Raw genomic sequence first — 11,609 nt, forward strand, 5'->3', positions numbered from 1 at the left:
GTGAGCCATCATGTGGTTGCTGGGATCTGAACTCAGGACCTTCGGAAGAGCAGTCAGTGCTCTTACCCTCTGGGCCATCTCGCCAGTCCTTTCTCTCTCTCTCTCTTTCTCTCTTTCTTTCTTTTTAAAAAATATTTATTTTATATATGTGAGAACATTGTTGCTGTCTTCAGACACACCAGAAGAGGGTATAAGAATCCATTATAGATGGTTGTGAGCCACCATGTGGTTGCTGGGAATCGAACTCAGGACCTCTGAAAGAGCAGTCAGTGTTCTTAACTGCTGAGCCATCCATTCAGCCCCCCACCCCCTTTTTTAAAGGGAGAAGGTTGAAGTATGGTGGGGTATTATTTTAATCCCAACATTCAAGAGGCGAAGGCAGGCAGATCTCTGTGAAACTGAGTCCAGCCTGGTTTACATAGTAAATTACAGGTTAGAAAGGGGCGACCCAAGTGAGACACTGTCTCAAACAAACAAAGTCAAAGGCCTAGGAAGGTCTTTCCCAGCTACATGGTGGCTCCATCTGTAATGGGATCCGATGCCCTCTTCTAGTGTGTCTGAAGACAGTGACAGTGGACTCATGCATAAAATAAACTTTAAAAAAGGTGGGTCTCATTGTGTAGCCCAGACCTAGAACTCATGATCTTCCTGCTTCCACCTCTCAAATGTTGCAATTGCAGTGCTGAACCACCATACTTGGCATTTCTATGGAAGGATTATCCTACTTGATGTGTGTGTGTCCAGTGTACACATGTATGAAGGCCATGGGTCAATGTCATGTGTTTTCCTTTATAACTTTAGTGTTTTTAAACAGGATCTCTTACCAAATGTGAAGTTCACTAAAATCACTGAACTCAGACTGGCTAGACTGCATGGCTGTCCAGCACGCAGTCCCCAGGACCATACTATCTCTGCCTCCCTAAATCCATTTTCCCCTTGCCTTCTTCTTCTTTTATTTAAATTTTTTATTTTATTTATTTATTTATTTATTTATTTTTTGGTTTTTTCGAGACAGGGTTTCTCTGTATAGCTCTGGCTGTCCTGGAACTCACTCTGTAGACCAGGCTGGCCTCGAACTCAGAAATCCGCCTGCCTCTGCCTCCCAAGTGCAGGGATTAAAGGCGTGTGCCACCACCGCCCAGCTTCTTCTTTTTTTTTTTAAAGGTTTATTTATTTAATGTATATGAGTACACCATTGCTCTCTTCAGACACACCAGAAGAGGGCATCAGATCCTGTTACAGATGGTTGTGAGCCACCATGTGGTTGCTGGGAATTGAACTCAGGACCTGGAAGAGCAGTCGGTGCTCTTAATCGTTGAGACATCTCTCCAGCCCTTCCCTGCCTTCTTAAAATATGGGTACTTAGGATCTGAATTCAGGTCCTCAGGAGTTACCCACCAAGCCATTTCCTCAGCCTCTTATACTTTTTTTTTCTGTGTATTGTGCATTTTTTCTTTCTGTGTGCCTGTGTGTGTGTGTGTGTGGTGTGTGTGTACTGAGACCAGAGGGGATGTTGGCCATCCTGCCTTATCACTCACTACCTTATTAGATGGAGTCTCTCACTGAACCCAGAGATGGGCTGGCAGCCAGTGTGCCCAGTAACCATGTTGTCTCGACCCCTCTACAGTTGTAGGCTTAGATTTTTCCCTAAACCTACTTTATCTAGGGTTCTTAGATGCTTCAACCTCCCTTCTAGCCACTGACCAGAGGTAGGAGAGAAAGAAGGCTAATAGGAAAAGGGGATTGTGGACCTGTTTAGTAGTCCTTTGAGGCGATTCAACTCTTATTGGTCAGGATACCAACAGTCCAGTCCAATAGCGAAATCAAACACAAGTCAGTAGCAGCGGCTTGATCCAGCAGACACAGCAAGGCTACGCAGACTCTGCCCACATCAGTTGAAATGGCAAAAATCATCCAGAATACCACAAGAAGTTCTTTGGCATGTTTCTCTCTTTGAAGTGAAGACCAGTGAATCATTGCAAAGAGTAGCAAGGCAAAAGTGTTCTCTTGAGGCTGGAGAGATAGCTCAGCAGTTAAGAGCACTGACCACTCTTCCAGAGGTCCTGAGTTCAATTCCCAGCATCCACATGGTGGCTTACAATCATCTGTAACGGGATCTGATGCCCTCTTCTGGTGTGTCTGAAGACAGCTATGGTACAGTTGTATACATACAATAAATAAATATTTAAAAAAAAGAAAAGAGGAAAAAGAAAAAGAGTGTCCTCTCGGTGTTTGTGAGGTTCTACTTGTACTCTTTCCAAATGCACCCTCTTAAGCATTTGCTCCAACAAAACATCCTCTCTTGTGTCTATCTCAGCAAAACATCCCCTCTCATAAGACAGCATCCAGACAAACATGACAGGACCTTTCATAAAACAGCTTCCAGAAAAATATCACGTGACACAACTGAGTTTCCAAAGAAACCAGAATTTTCCATTTCACACAGTAGTGGGGTTACAGGTGGCCCTTACCACACCTGCCTTTTTACATGGGTCACTAGGACTTGAACTTGGGTCCTTAAGATGGTCTAGCAAGTGCTCTTACCCTATGAGCCATCTTTCCAGCTCCCCTGTACTTATTTTCATTTCTACCTTTCTAGTCTCTCCCATCATATCTGCCCTCCTCCTTGGGACCACAACAGGCTTGTCCTTCTCCAAGATGTTTCCTTCCTCTTCCAACCCCTCCCCCAATACCACCGGCTATTGCTTCCCTCTTGCAGGCCTCTAAGGTTCCCACTGATGTCATGCCAGTGTCTGAGGTGACCCGGCCTGGTCTTCATGTAGTTGAAAGAGCATCTCTTTGTGCAGCCTGATGAATGGCTGCCCTGTCCTGGCTCAGGATGCAATACCTGCAGGTAACAGGAGAAGGCGCCCTCTCTTTCTTAGGTTTGCACCTGTTGCTCTCAGCTTTTTTTTCTGCAAGCCACAGGCTGTCAGGCAGGAAACTGGATTATTCAGCTTGAGAAGTACAATGCAAGTTTCCAGACCCGAATGTTTCCCATCTATCCTCTCTGGACACGAGGGCCCACTTGGGTCGGGGTCGGGGGGAGTGGTTAAGACCTCCGGTCTTTTGCACCCTGACCCTTCTGTTCTCAGCAGCATGCCCTGCAGATACTGTTTTCCTCTGTGACCAGGGTTTGAACTGCAGAGCTTCTAGGCTAGAAAACCTGAGAGCTGGCTAACCATCTATGCCTGAGCCCGGGGTTGTGTGCAAACGCCCAGGCCACACCCACTTTCTAAAAGAGACAGTGATCTTCCTCAACCTTGGTGTTTCAGGCTACAAAACCCCGCCCAGTTCAAGAAAGATACATGAAGTGTTGTTACATTGTTTTACTATCCCGTAAAAATGCTGCATTATTTATTTTGCACAGATAACACAGGCCCAGCCTTGTAACTACTAAACAATACATTTTATATGTAGGCACTGCCCCCACCCAGTCCTTCCCAGAAGTAACTACTGTTGCCAATCAATGGCTTGTGTATTTTTCCACAGATGCTCCACACGTTACAAGTTTAGTCTTCATGAGAACTTCCCACATATTGTGAGTACCATTTGGCAGATGAAGAAATGAACTATGGCTCAGAAAGGCAGTATGCAAATCCAAAGTTCAAGGCTCATCCAGTGTCCTCAACGACTTGCTCCTAAATTCATTCCTTTTTTTTTTTTTTCCTCTCCGAGACAGGGTTTCTCTGTGTAGCCCTGGCTGTCCTGGAACTCATTCTGTAGACCAGGCTGGCCTCGAACTCAGAAATCCTCCTGCCTCTGCCTCCCAAGTGCTGGGATTAAAGGCAATGTGCCACCATTGCCCTGCCTAAATTCATTCTTGATTTATCCCTTCTCTTGGGGAAGCTGGTTGGGGTGAGAAAAGGAGTGCAGAGCCCTGTCCCAGGTGCTGAAGGCTCTGGCAAAGCCACAGGACCCCTTAGCCCATGTCCTCATCAGGATGACTGACAGCAGCAGGGAGGCATGCTGTGTGCTAGAAGAGAGAAGGCAGAAAGCCACAAACTCTGCTTGAGCACTGAATCCGTGTGTGGCACCAGGCAGGCCGCTCTCTCTTGTTGATTCAGTTTCTGGTTTATCTGCGGGACAGAAACATAGCCGCAAATCTGTTGTGAGAACCCACACTGGACAAAGACAGATGTGCTGAGCGAGCCAACTATCCCAGCTCACAGAAAGGGAGCCCAGCCAGTGCGTGGTAGCATCTCCCACATGATGGCCCAGTGTTACAAGATGACGTGGAGTGAGAATGTCTCTTCACTAGGATGTCTGGATTAGCAAACGCCCATTTGGCTCAGTCGCAACAGACAGCAGTAGGATAGACACACGGGCTGCTTTTGAAAGATGGCAGTATGTGTTACTTTGCAGAACCTGAAGAATAACTCTAAGGACCATTCCTAATTTCCCCAGGCCTCCCTCCCTCTGTGCATCTTGTCTATAATTTGGACATGTGGTTGCTTAAAAAATGAGCAGTTACCAGCAGACCACAGACCTACAAATCCCTGTTTAGAACTCTCTTCTTCCCTCCACATTCCATCTTTCATCCTTTAGCTCCTCCTTTTCTCAGAGAAACCTTTCTGGGCCCCTCATTACACACACACACACACACACACACACACACACACACACACACACACACACTTCCTAATTAGCTCCTATCACACCAGTGCCCATTTTCCCGCCAGACTGTGTGCTCCAGGGGACGGGGTATATCCCCAATGCTCACCCCAGAACTTGGCATATAAGACATGCTAAATCATTCATTGCATGAATGACTGAAGGGAAACGAATCATTTCCTGCTTTGGGGTTCAGACCATATCATAGAGGGGCACCTATGCTCTCCCAGGCTGGCTTTTGCCTGTTCTCAGTCTTGCTACTTTGCTTGGTACTCCTGGCGCCTCCTTAGTTGATGTCACCACGCAGGATGGTCCAAGTGTTGCTTGCTAAATAAATGAATGGGTTCTTGGCAAGGAGCTCCTAGAGGGCATTTCCTATGCAAGTAGTTTTAAGTTCTCTTCCCTGGAGGGTCAAAGGCAGGTCCAGGAAGTATGCAGAGCAAGCCTGGGTTGGAGTTGAAAAAGCTGGAGGACAGATAGAGGTATCCTTTCTTTCTCTGTCTTTCTCATTATTGTCCCGTAGGAATGGAGGCCAGGGCCCAGGTCATTGAAGCGATCCCCTAGTAGGACCCTCTAAGCCCTCTGGATGTGATGGCTGAGGCCCAGATGTTGGTCCCCAGTTACTCAGCACTTTCCTCCTTCGGAGGAGGGGGGATGTGAAGGGAAAGGGGAGAGGTACCAAGCTCTTGCTCCCTGAGACCCCCACTCTACCCCCAATCTCTTGTCACTAGACACCCTGAGAAGAAAGTAGGGGGGTCAGGCTAGGTCGGAGGAGGGGCGGCGTGGCCAGACGGCTGGTGTCCTCTGGTGTCTGGAGTCCAGCCGCGGGCTCTCAGCCCCCGCGAAGAGAGGCGAGCCGGAGCTGTGCAGTGAATGCAAAGAGCTGGGCGAGCTCCCAGCCCGGCGCCGCCGACGGCGTCCTCGACCGCGGCCCAATGAGAAGACAGCAGATAATTTATTCTCTAATCCCGGTTCGGGTGCCGGGCGCGGGCGAGTGGCGTGGGCTGGGGGGTGGGGTGGTCCCCTGGTCCTCTCTCCCGCTCCCGCGGCCACCCCTCCCCCGCCCGCGGGCTCGGGCCGCGCACACACGCACACACACACACACACACGCACACACACACACATTTCCTGACAATTAGCGAGCACACCTTGGCCGCGCGGCCTCCGGCGGCAGCAGCGCCACCGCCGCTTTTGTCTCCCGCCCGCCGGGCGCAAAGTTGCCGCCGCGCCGCGCCGCGCCGCTCCGGCTGCCGGCAACCCGCCGCCGTCGGGGGGCGTGGAGGGCGGGTGGGCCGGGCGCCGGGCCGGGCTGTGGGGCCGCAAAAGAGAAGCGGAAGAAAAGTAAGGCAGCGCTGGCCCCTTCCTTTGTTACAGCCCTGAGTGTGAGCGCGCGCGGGAGTGCCGATGCGCGCCGGGCGGGCGGTGCGTGTGAGTGTGCGTGTGTGCGCGCGCGTGTGTAAGGGCGCGCGTGTGGGTGCGGGTCGGGATGCGAAGGAGGTGGCAGCACGGGGCAGGGAGCGGGACCCGCTTCCCGGGCTTTCTCGCCCGCGCACAACTCGAGCGTGCGGGCAGGTAGCTGGCCGCCTCCGGCTCCTCCCGGGACGCAGCCAGCGGCTGCTCTCAGAAGGAAACCCGATCGGGGCTGGGATCGGGCGGGCTGCGGGGCCAGGGCTGGAGGGAGGCGGCCCGCGAGGGTCTGCCCCGCCGCAGGGGACGCCGGAGGAGCCGGCGATGGCCCCTGCGAGCCCCGGAGGGCGCGAGGCTTTGGAGGTGGTTTGTGAGGCCAAGGGAGCAAGCAGGAGAGGGGCGGGGGCGAGACGAAGTCTGTCTAAATGCCAGTTCCCTGAAGTTCAGCGCGTCGGTTGTCATTTCATCCCTTAATGCATATTTATGCCATGCCGAAATAGGCTTCATAATTAACTCCCGGAGTCATCCGCAGAGGTTAAAGGGACCCCGAAGATTTGTGCATTGATTGGGTACCCAGGCAGTTTGTGAGCGTGTGTGTGTGTGTGTGTGTGTGTGTGTACGCGCGCGCGCCCCGTGCGAACCCATTGAGAAGAATAATTATTTTTCTCCGCTGGAAGCTACAGCCGAGAATCAGACCGGGAGGGAAGAGAGAGGTGGGAGAGGGAGAGGGAAAGAGGGAGACAAAGGAAGTGAGTGCAAGAGAGGAGCCGGCTCAGCATCCGAACTGTGAGTACTGAGCAGAAAACAGGCAGAAAGTGCTGGGAGTCGGCGACCCCTCTGCGGGCCGGGTTGGGGGGCCGGGAACCGCCAAGGACTGGCGTCTCTGTTTTGGGTTGGGCAGGGGCTTCTCCGGCTCCGGCAGGCTCACCTGAAAGCCAGATCTGCTCCGCTGCCGCCTGCGCCAACCACTGTCCTGGCTAGACAAAAAGGAAGCCCCCCATCCAGGCTCCATTGCCTTTGTTCCTTCTGAAGGATTTCACAGCTAGTGCGCTTCAGGAGGGAATGTGAGGGTGCTAGCTCTCTAAAAGCTTGGGTCTCCCTCCCCTGGTGAGTGAAAGCCACTCCGAGAGCTTCCCTTTTCCCTTCGCCGCCTTGTGGAATGAGATGAAGAAGGGGCTGTAACTGAGGCAGGGACCAGGACTTTGTGGCACCTGTGCATTCGGCCCGTAGAAGGGAGAAACAGCGGTGTCTGGTAGGACAGAGCAGAGAGAGAGGTCCTGGAAGCCCTTGTGTAAGAGACTGTGAGGAAGCCATGTCCAGTGCAAAACCACCAACTCCCGCGAATGTGAGGCAAATATGTACCCGAGAGGAGGGGTAGACCAGCTTCTTCCTTCTCCAGTCATTGTGGCTTTGGGGGTCTGATAGGACCTGTGGGCTTTGAGCTTCCTCCCACCCCTCTTCCCCCACGGGGGCCCTTGCATACCTAACAAGGGCCGAAGAGAGGCCACCCAGGAGGAGAAACCCTGGCTAGGGATAGAGGCCCAGCAAGGCAGCCTTGACGAAAATAGATCCTCCCCTTCCTGAGGAAAGGGTCCCTGAACACGGGTAGAGTCCCCTTAGAGGAAGGTCCCTGCCTGTCCAGAGCTGATCAGGAGAGGGCGCCTGGGGGTTACAGGGAGAGCCCTCCTTGGAAACCAACATGCCACAGCCTCCCCTTGGAAGCACCGGTGTACAGCCTTCAATCTTCATCAGCACTCTCTTCTCCCCTGCTCTGATTCAATCTCCCCTGGTGAATTTTCAAAGGTGCTTTCCTCTGCCAGTGAGCAACTTAGCTCAAGGCTAACTTAGCAGTGGAAGTCAGGTCCTTGGTGAGACTAGGTTCTGTATTGAGAGAAAAGGACTGTCTTCCACGAAGTCCCCAGGGGGGGCCTGTCTTTCCACCTCCAAGGGTGCTCCAGCTGAGGCAGACATTAGGCTGGAAACAATTTACTTTTCAAATTGTCCAGTTCCATCAAAGCTGTGACAGATGCAGGCTCTTCTATGCTCCTCAGACTCTAGACACAGCTTCCTCTGTGGGGCTACTGGGGCACCTCCTCCCGCTTCCACCCTCTTGCCATACATAGAAGGATATGATTATCCAGGAGGCAGGCTTCAGAAGCCGGATCACTCTCCTAAGGACATGATGAGGACACAGAGGCCTGACAGTAGGTATGGCCATGTCTAACCCCGTTCCTTGGAACCGTGTCATAAGACTTATGGATGGAGACCTCCGGCAGCTCTGACTCACAGTCGTGTGTGGTGGCTTGTCCTCCACTGGACTGCCAGCATGAGTCCTATCTCAGGGTCTTGCACAGTGTTTGACCATTGTTTGTGGAGCTTAATGCACATTTACCGAAGGGCTGGTTGTCTCCATGCGCCTTATCATCTTTTGAGGGTTAGGGGACATGGCTGAAACGGAAGGACTAGGCCGAGGCAGACATGAGAACCTTCTGATTTTGTTCATGATATTCTCAGGCAAACTGAATGCAGATTTGCCAGTGGCTCATTATCATATTTTTCTTTAGCAACATGGTTGACTGAGAACCAGAACTGTAGCCTGGGTTCTGTGCTTGGGAAACTTGAACTCTGTTGACGTAAGCTCCTTGAACTCTTTCTCCTATCACTTAGCTTGGTAGGGCTTAGAGAGCTGATGGCACTAAGGCTGGAGAGACCTGTCTCTCTGGCTTCCGCCCTGCTGTCTTCTCAGGGCTTCTCGACTTTGATTTGCCCAAGGCTGTTATCGGTCTGCTGTTTCTTCCTCCTCCTCCTCCTCCTCTTCTCCCTCCTCCTCCTTTTTTCTTCCTCCTCTTCACTCTTCCTCTAAGAGCCCAAGGACCTGCCAGGCTAGAAGCTGCCTCTCTTTGCCTGGAAATGTTCAGAAAAGGGCAACTGGAGAAAGCCCCTGGGCAAAAGAAAATGCACGCCTGACTTCTTTGTGGTTTCCTGTTCAATGGAGCAGCATCTACCTCCTCCAGGGGAATCTCAAGCTGTTAAGTGAGAGAGAACCTGAGCTGTTTTGTTCATGCTTTGGGACAGAAATGGAGGGTGTACAGGGTAGACTCAAACCATGGAGAACGCTACCCAGTGGCCTAGAAAGAGGGAATCCATCCGGTCCCTTGTGGCAAGCCCACTGCTGGCCTGGTTCCAGTCTGGAAGATAGTGCACGGGAAGCTGAAGGGTCGGTCCTTCAGGTCCTAGCCGGTCCTAGCCGTCTGGGTCATTTACCTAGCCAGGATGCACACGGATGTACTCACAGATCCATCCCAAACACGGTTCCAAATTGGGAGGTCTATTTGGAGCAAGAGCAGCAGATTGAATCTCTTGAGGTTCCTGTGGACCTTCAGCAGCGCCTCCCACCATGGTGGGTGGAATCAGATTTGCTACCCTGCTCTTCGCCACACCCCACAGCCTAGGTCCTACAAGCACTCAGGCTGGTGAGAGCAAGTAACTTAGCATCTTCCCAATGCCCCATTGCTCTGCCACCATGGGCTCAGACAGGTCTCCTGGTCTCAGTCGAAGTATCCCCAGAAGACACATAAGTCTAGAAGAAGAACCTCTGAAAATTACTTCTGTTGTGGACCCATGAATCTCAATGGGGGTTGGCTAATTGAACTTTTGAAAGACCTCCACACCAACATCCCGTTTATTATGGGCCCACTGCGTGTCCCACGTAGATCCGGAGAATGCTTGTGTGCATGTGTTTGGCTGTCTCTGGGAATAGTGGTATTCTGTGATTGGGCTGAGTCGAGTCTATCCCTGACCTTTCTCTGACTCTCCTTGTCTTTAGCTTGAACCATTGTCAACCCCAAGACTCAGAAGCAGCCTGAAGCCCTTTAAGGAAGTGTTATAAGAGGGGAATTCCTAAAAAGCTTGTATTTTCCCAGTGATACGGGCTTCAATTCCAGCTGGACCTGGGTTCTCCGGTTTGTGCAGAGTTGAAGAAAGAGTACCTCACCTGCCCTCTGTGTCAGCTTTCCCAACAGGCAGAGAGCCCCAGTGGGAATGGCTGAAGGTCAGGGACGCTGTAGGTTTCTATCCTGGGCCCCCTCTTCATCCCTCCGTCATTCTTTCACTTCCCTAACACTCTCAAGTGTTGTTTCAGCCCTCGGACATCTAGCACCCTGTGCTTTATGTGTTCTTCCCCCCCCCTTTATACTCTTCCCCTATCACACATCCCTTAGTAAAAGGGGGTGGGAAAGCTCCAAGAAAGTCTCAGTTTCCTTAGCTGTAACTATGTGTTGATATGACTGGATATAATTAATAGATGCTGGGTAAATACACGAGAGTTTCCACTTTGAGAAACGACAAGCTCCTGTTACTTGTGGAAGATGTTTAACATTTCCATGTCCCTTCACCTCCATCCCCTTCAGTTCCTCTGGGCATCTCTGTTCTGCCTCTACCTACCATCCTGCCCCTGCTCTCATACCCCACCTCCTTTTTCTTTCCTCCTTTTTTTTCTTTCTTTTTTTTCTGGCCCCGCCCACCCTCCCCCAGCACCTGCCACGCACAGGCCACAGCATTACCCTGACAAGTGCAGGGCAGAGCAGACCTGGTGGCAGTCTCAGCTTCTCATTAGAGGCCCAAGAATGTGTGGAGTCATGAGGGACAATGGGAGGCAGCCACAGGATGAATGGGGCCTCTGTCAGATCAGAACTTTCCCGAATCCTGGCCTTAGCTGAATGGGACACCTGAGCAGCAGAGTACCTACTCTCTGCCGCTTAGGGTGGTAGACCCCGCAGACAGGATGCTGCGAGTGCTTTTAAAAACCTACGTTTATTTGTTTTGTGAGCGTGTATGTGTGTGGGCATGTGATCCAGAACATATATGTGGAGATCAGAGGACAACCTGGGGACCAAAGTGGCAAACAGCCTTCTCAGTGGCTCTGGTTTGGCCTCTTGAGTCATTTTTCCTGGGAATTCTTAGGATGTTGGAGAGGCAGACCTGAGGATATGTAGAGGATATGAGAGGCTGGGACAAGGAGTTCCCCCCAACCCCCCGCAGTGGTCTGCTGGTATAGAGAATGCGTCTTTGGCCATCTGGACTCAGGCTCCCACAACTAACAGAGCTGGAAGCTTAGGGTGAACTCGGAGGGTAGGGACACCAGAAATGGCACCTGTGTCTTGTGCTCTCACTGAACTGTGGCCTTGTAATGCCTTGGGGACAGAGAAAGCGGCTTGAGGAGGCAGGGTTTTTCTGGCTAAAGGAGGTGGGGCCCTTTTGACCTGCCTCCATTCCCTCTATGTTTCAAGTGAGGTCCCTCCAGGCCTGAGCCAGACACCAAAAGGCTGTTACTACCACCCCCAACCCCACCAGGTCTTTAGTCCCAGAAATAGCTTCAGAGAGTCCCCTAAATGCTCCCCCCATCCCAGAGCCTTCTTGGGGCTTGTCGGGCGTGTGCTGAGTCTGGCATTCACGATTCCAGAAATAGGAGGGCACACTTGAGTTGTCTGAAGAAGGGACAGGATTGACCAGTACTGACTTGTGGTTCTGGGACGGGGTAATGGCAGGAACAGGGTGTGTGTGTGTGTGTGTGTGTGTGTGTGTGTGTG

At 51.8% G+C, this 11,609-nt stretch overlaps 1 long non-coding RNA gene across 1 annotated transcript in view; it reads left to right on the forward strand.

The window, feature by feature from the left end:
- Positions 1-5,527: 5,527 nt before the first annotated feature.
- The window catches only part of LOC116099065, a 33,528-nt gene continuing 27,446 nt past the window's right edge, over positions 5,528-11,609 (forward strand). The window contains exon 1 of the long non-coding RNA XR_004122057.1: positions 5,528-6,807. This is a non-coding gene — a long non-coding RNA (uncharacterized LOC116099065). The remainder of the gene's footprint in view (positions 6,808-11,609) is intronic.

Source organism: Mastomys coucha, unplaced genomic scaffold (assembly GCF_008632895.1).
Source record: "Mastomys coucha isolate ucsf_1 unplaced genomic scaffold, UCSF_Mcou_1 pScaffold1, whole genome shotgun sequence".
NCBI lineage: Eukaryota > Metazoa > Chordata > Mammalia > Rodentia > Muridae > Mastomys > Mastomys coucha.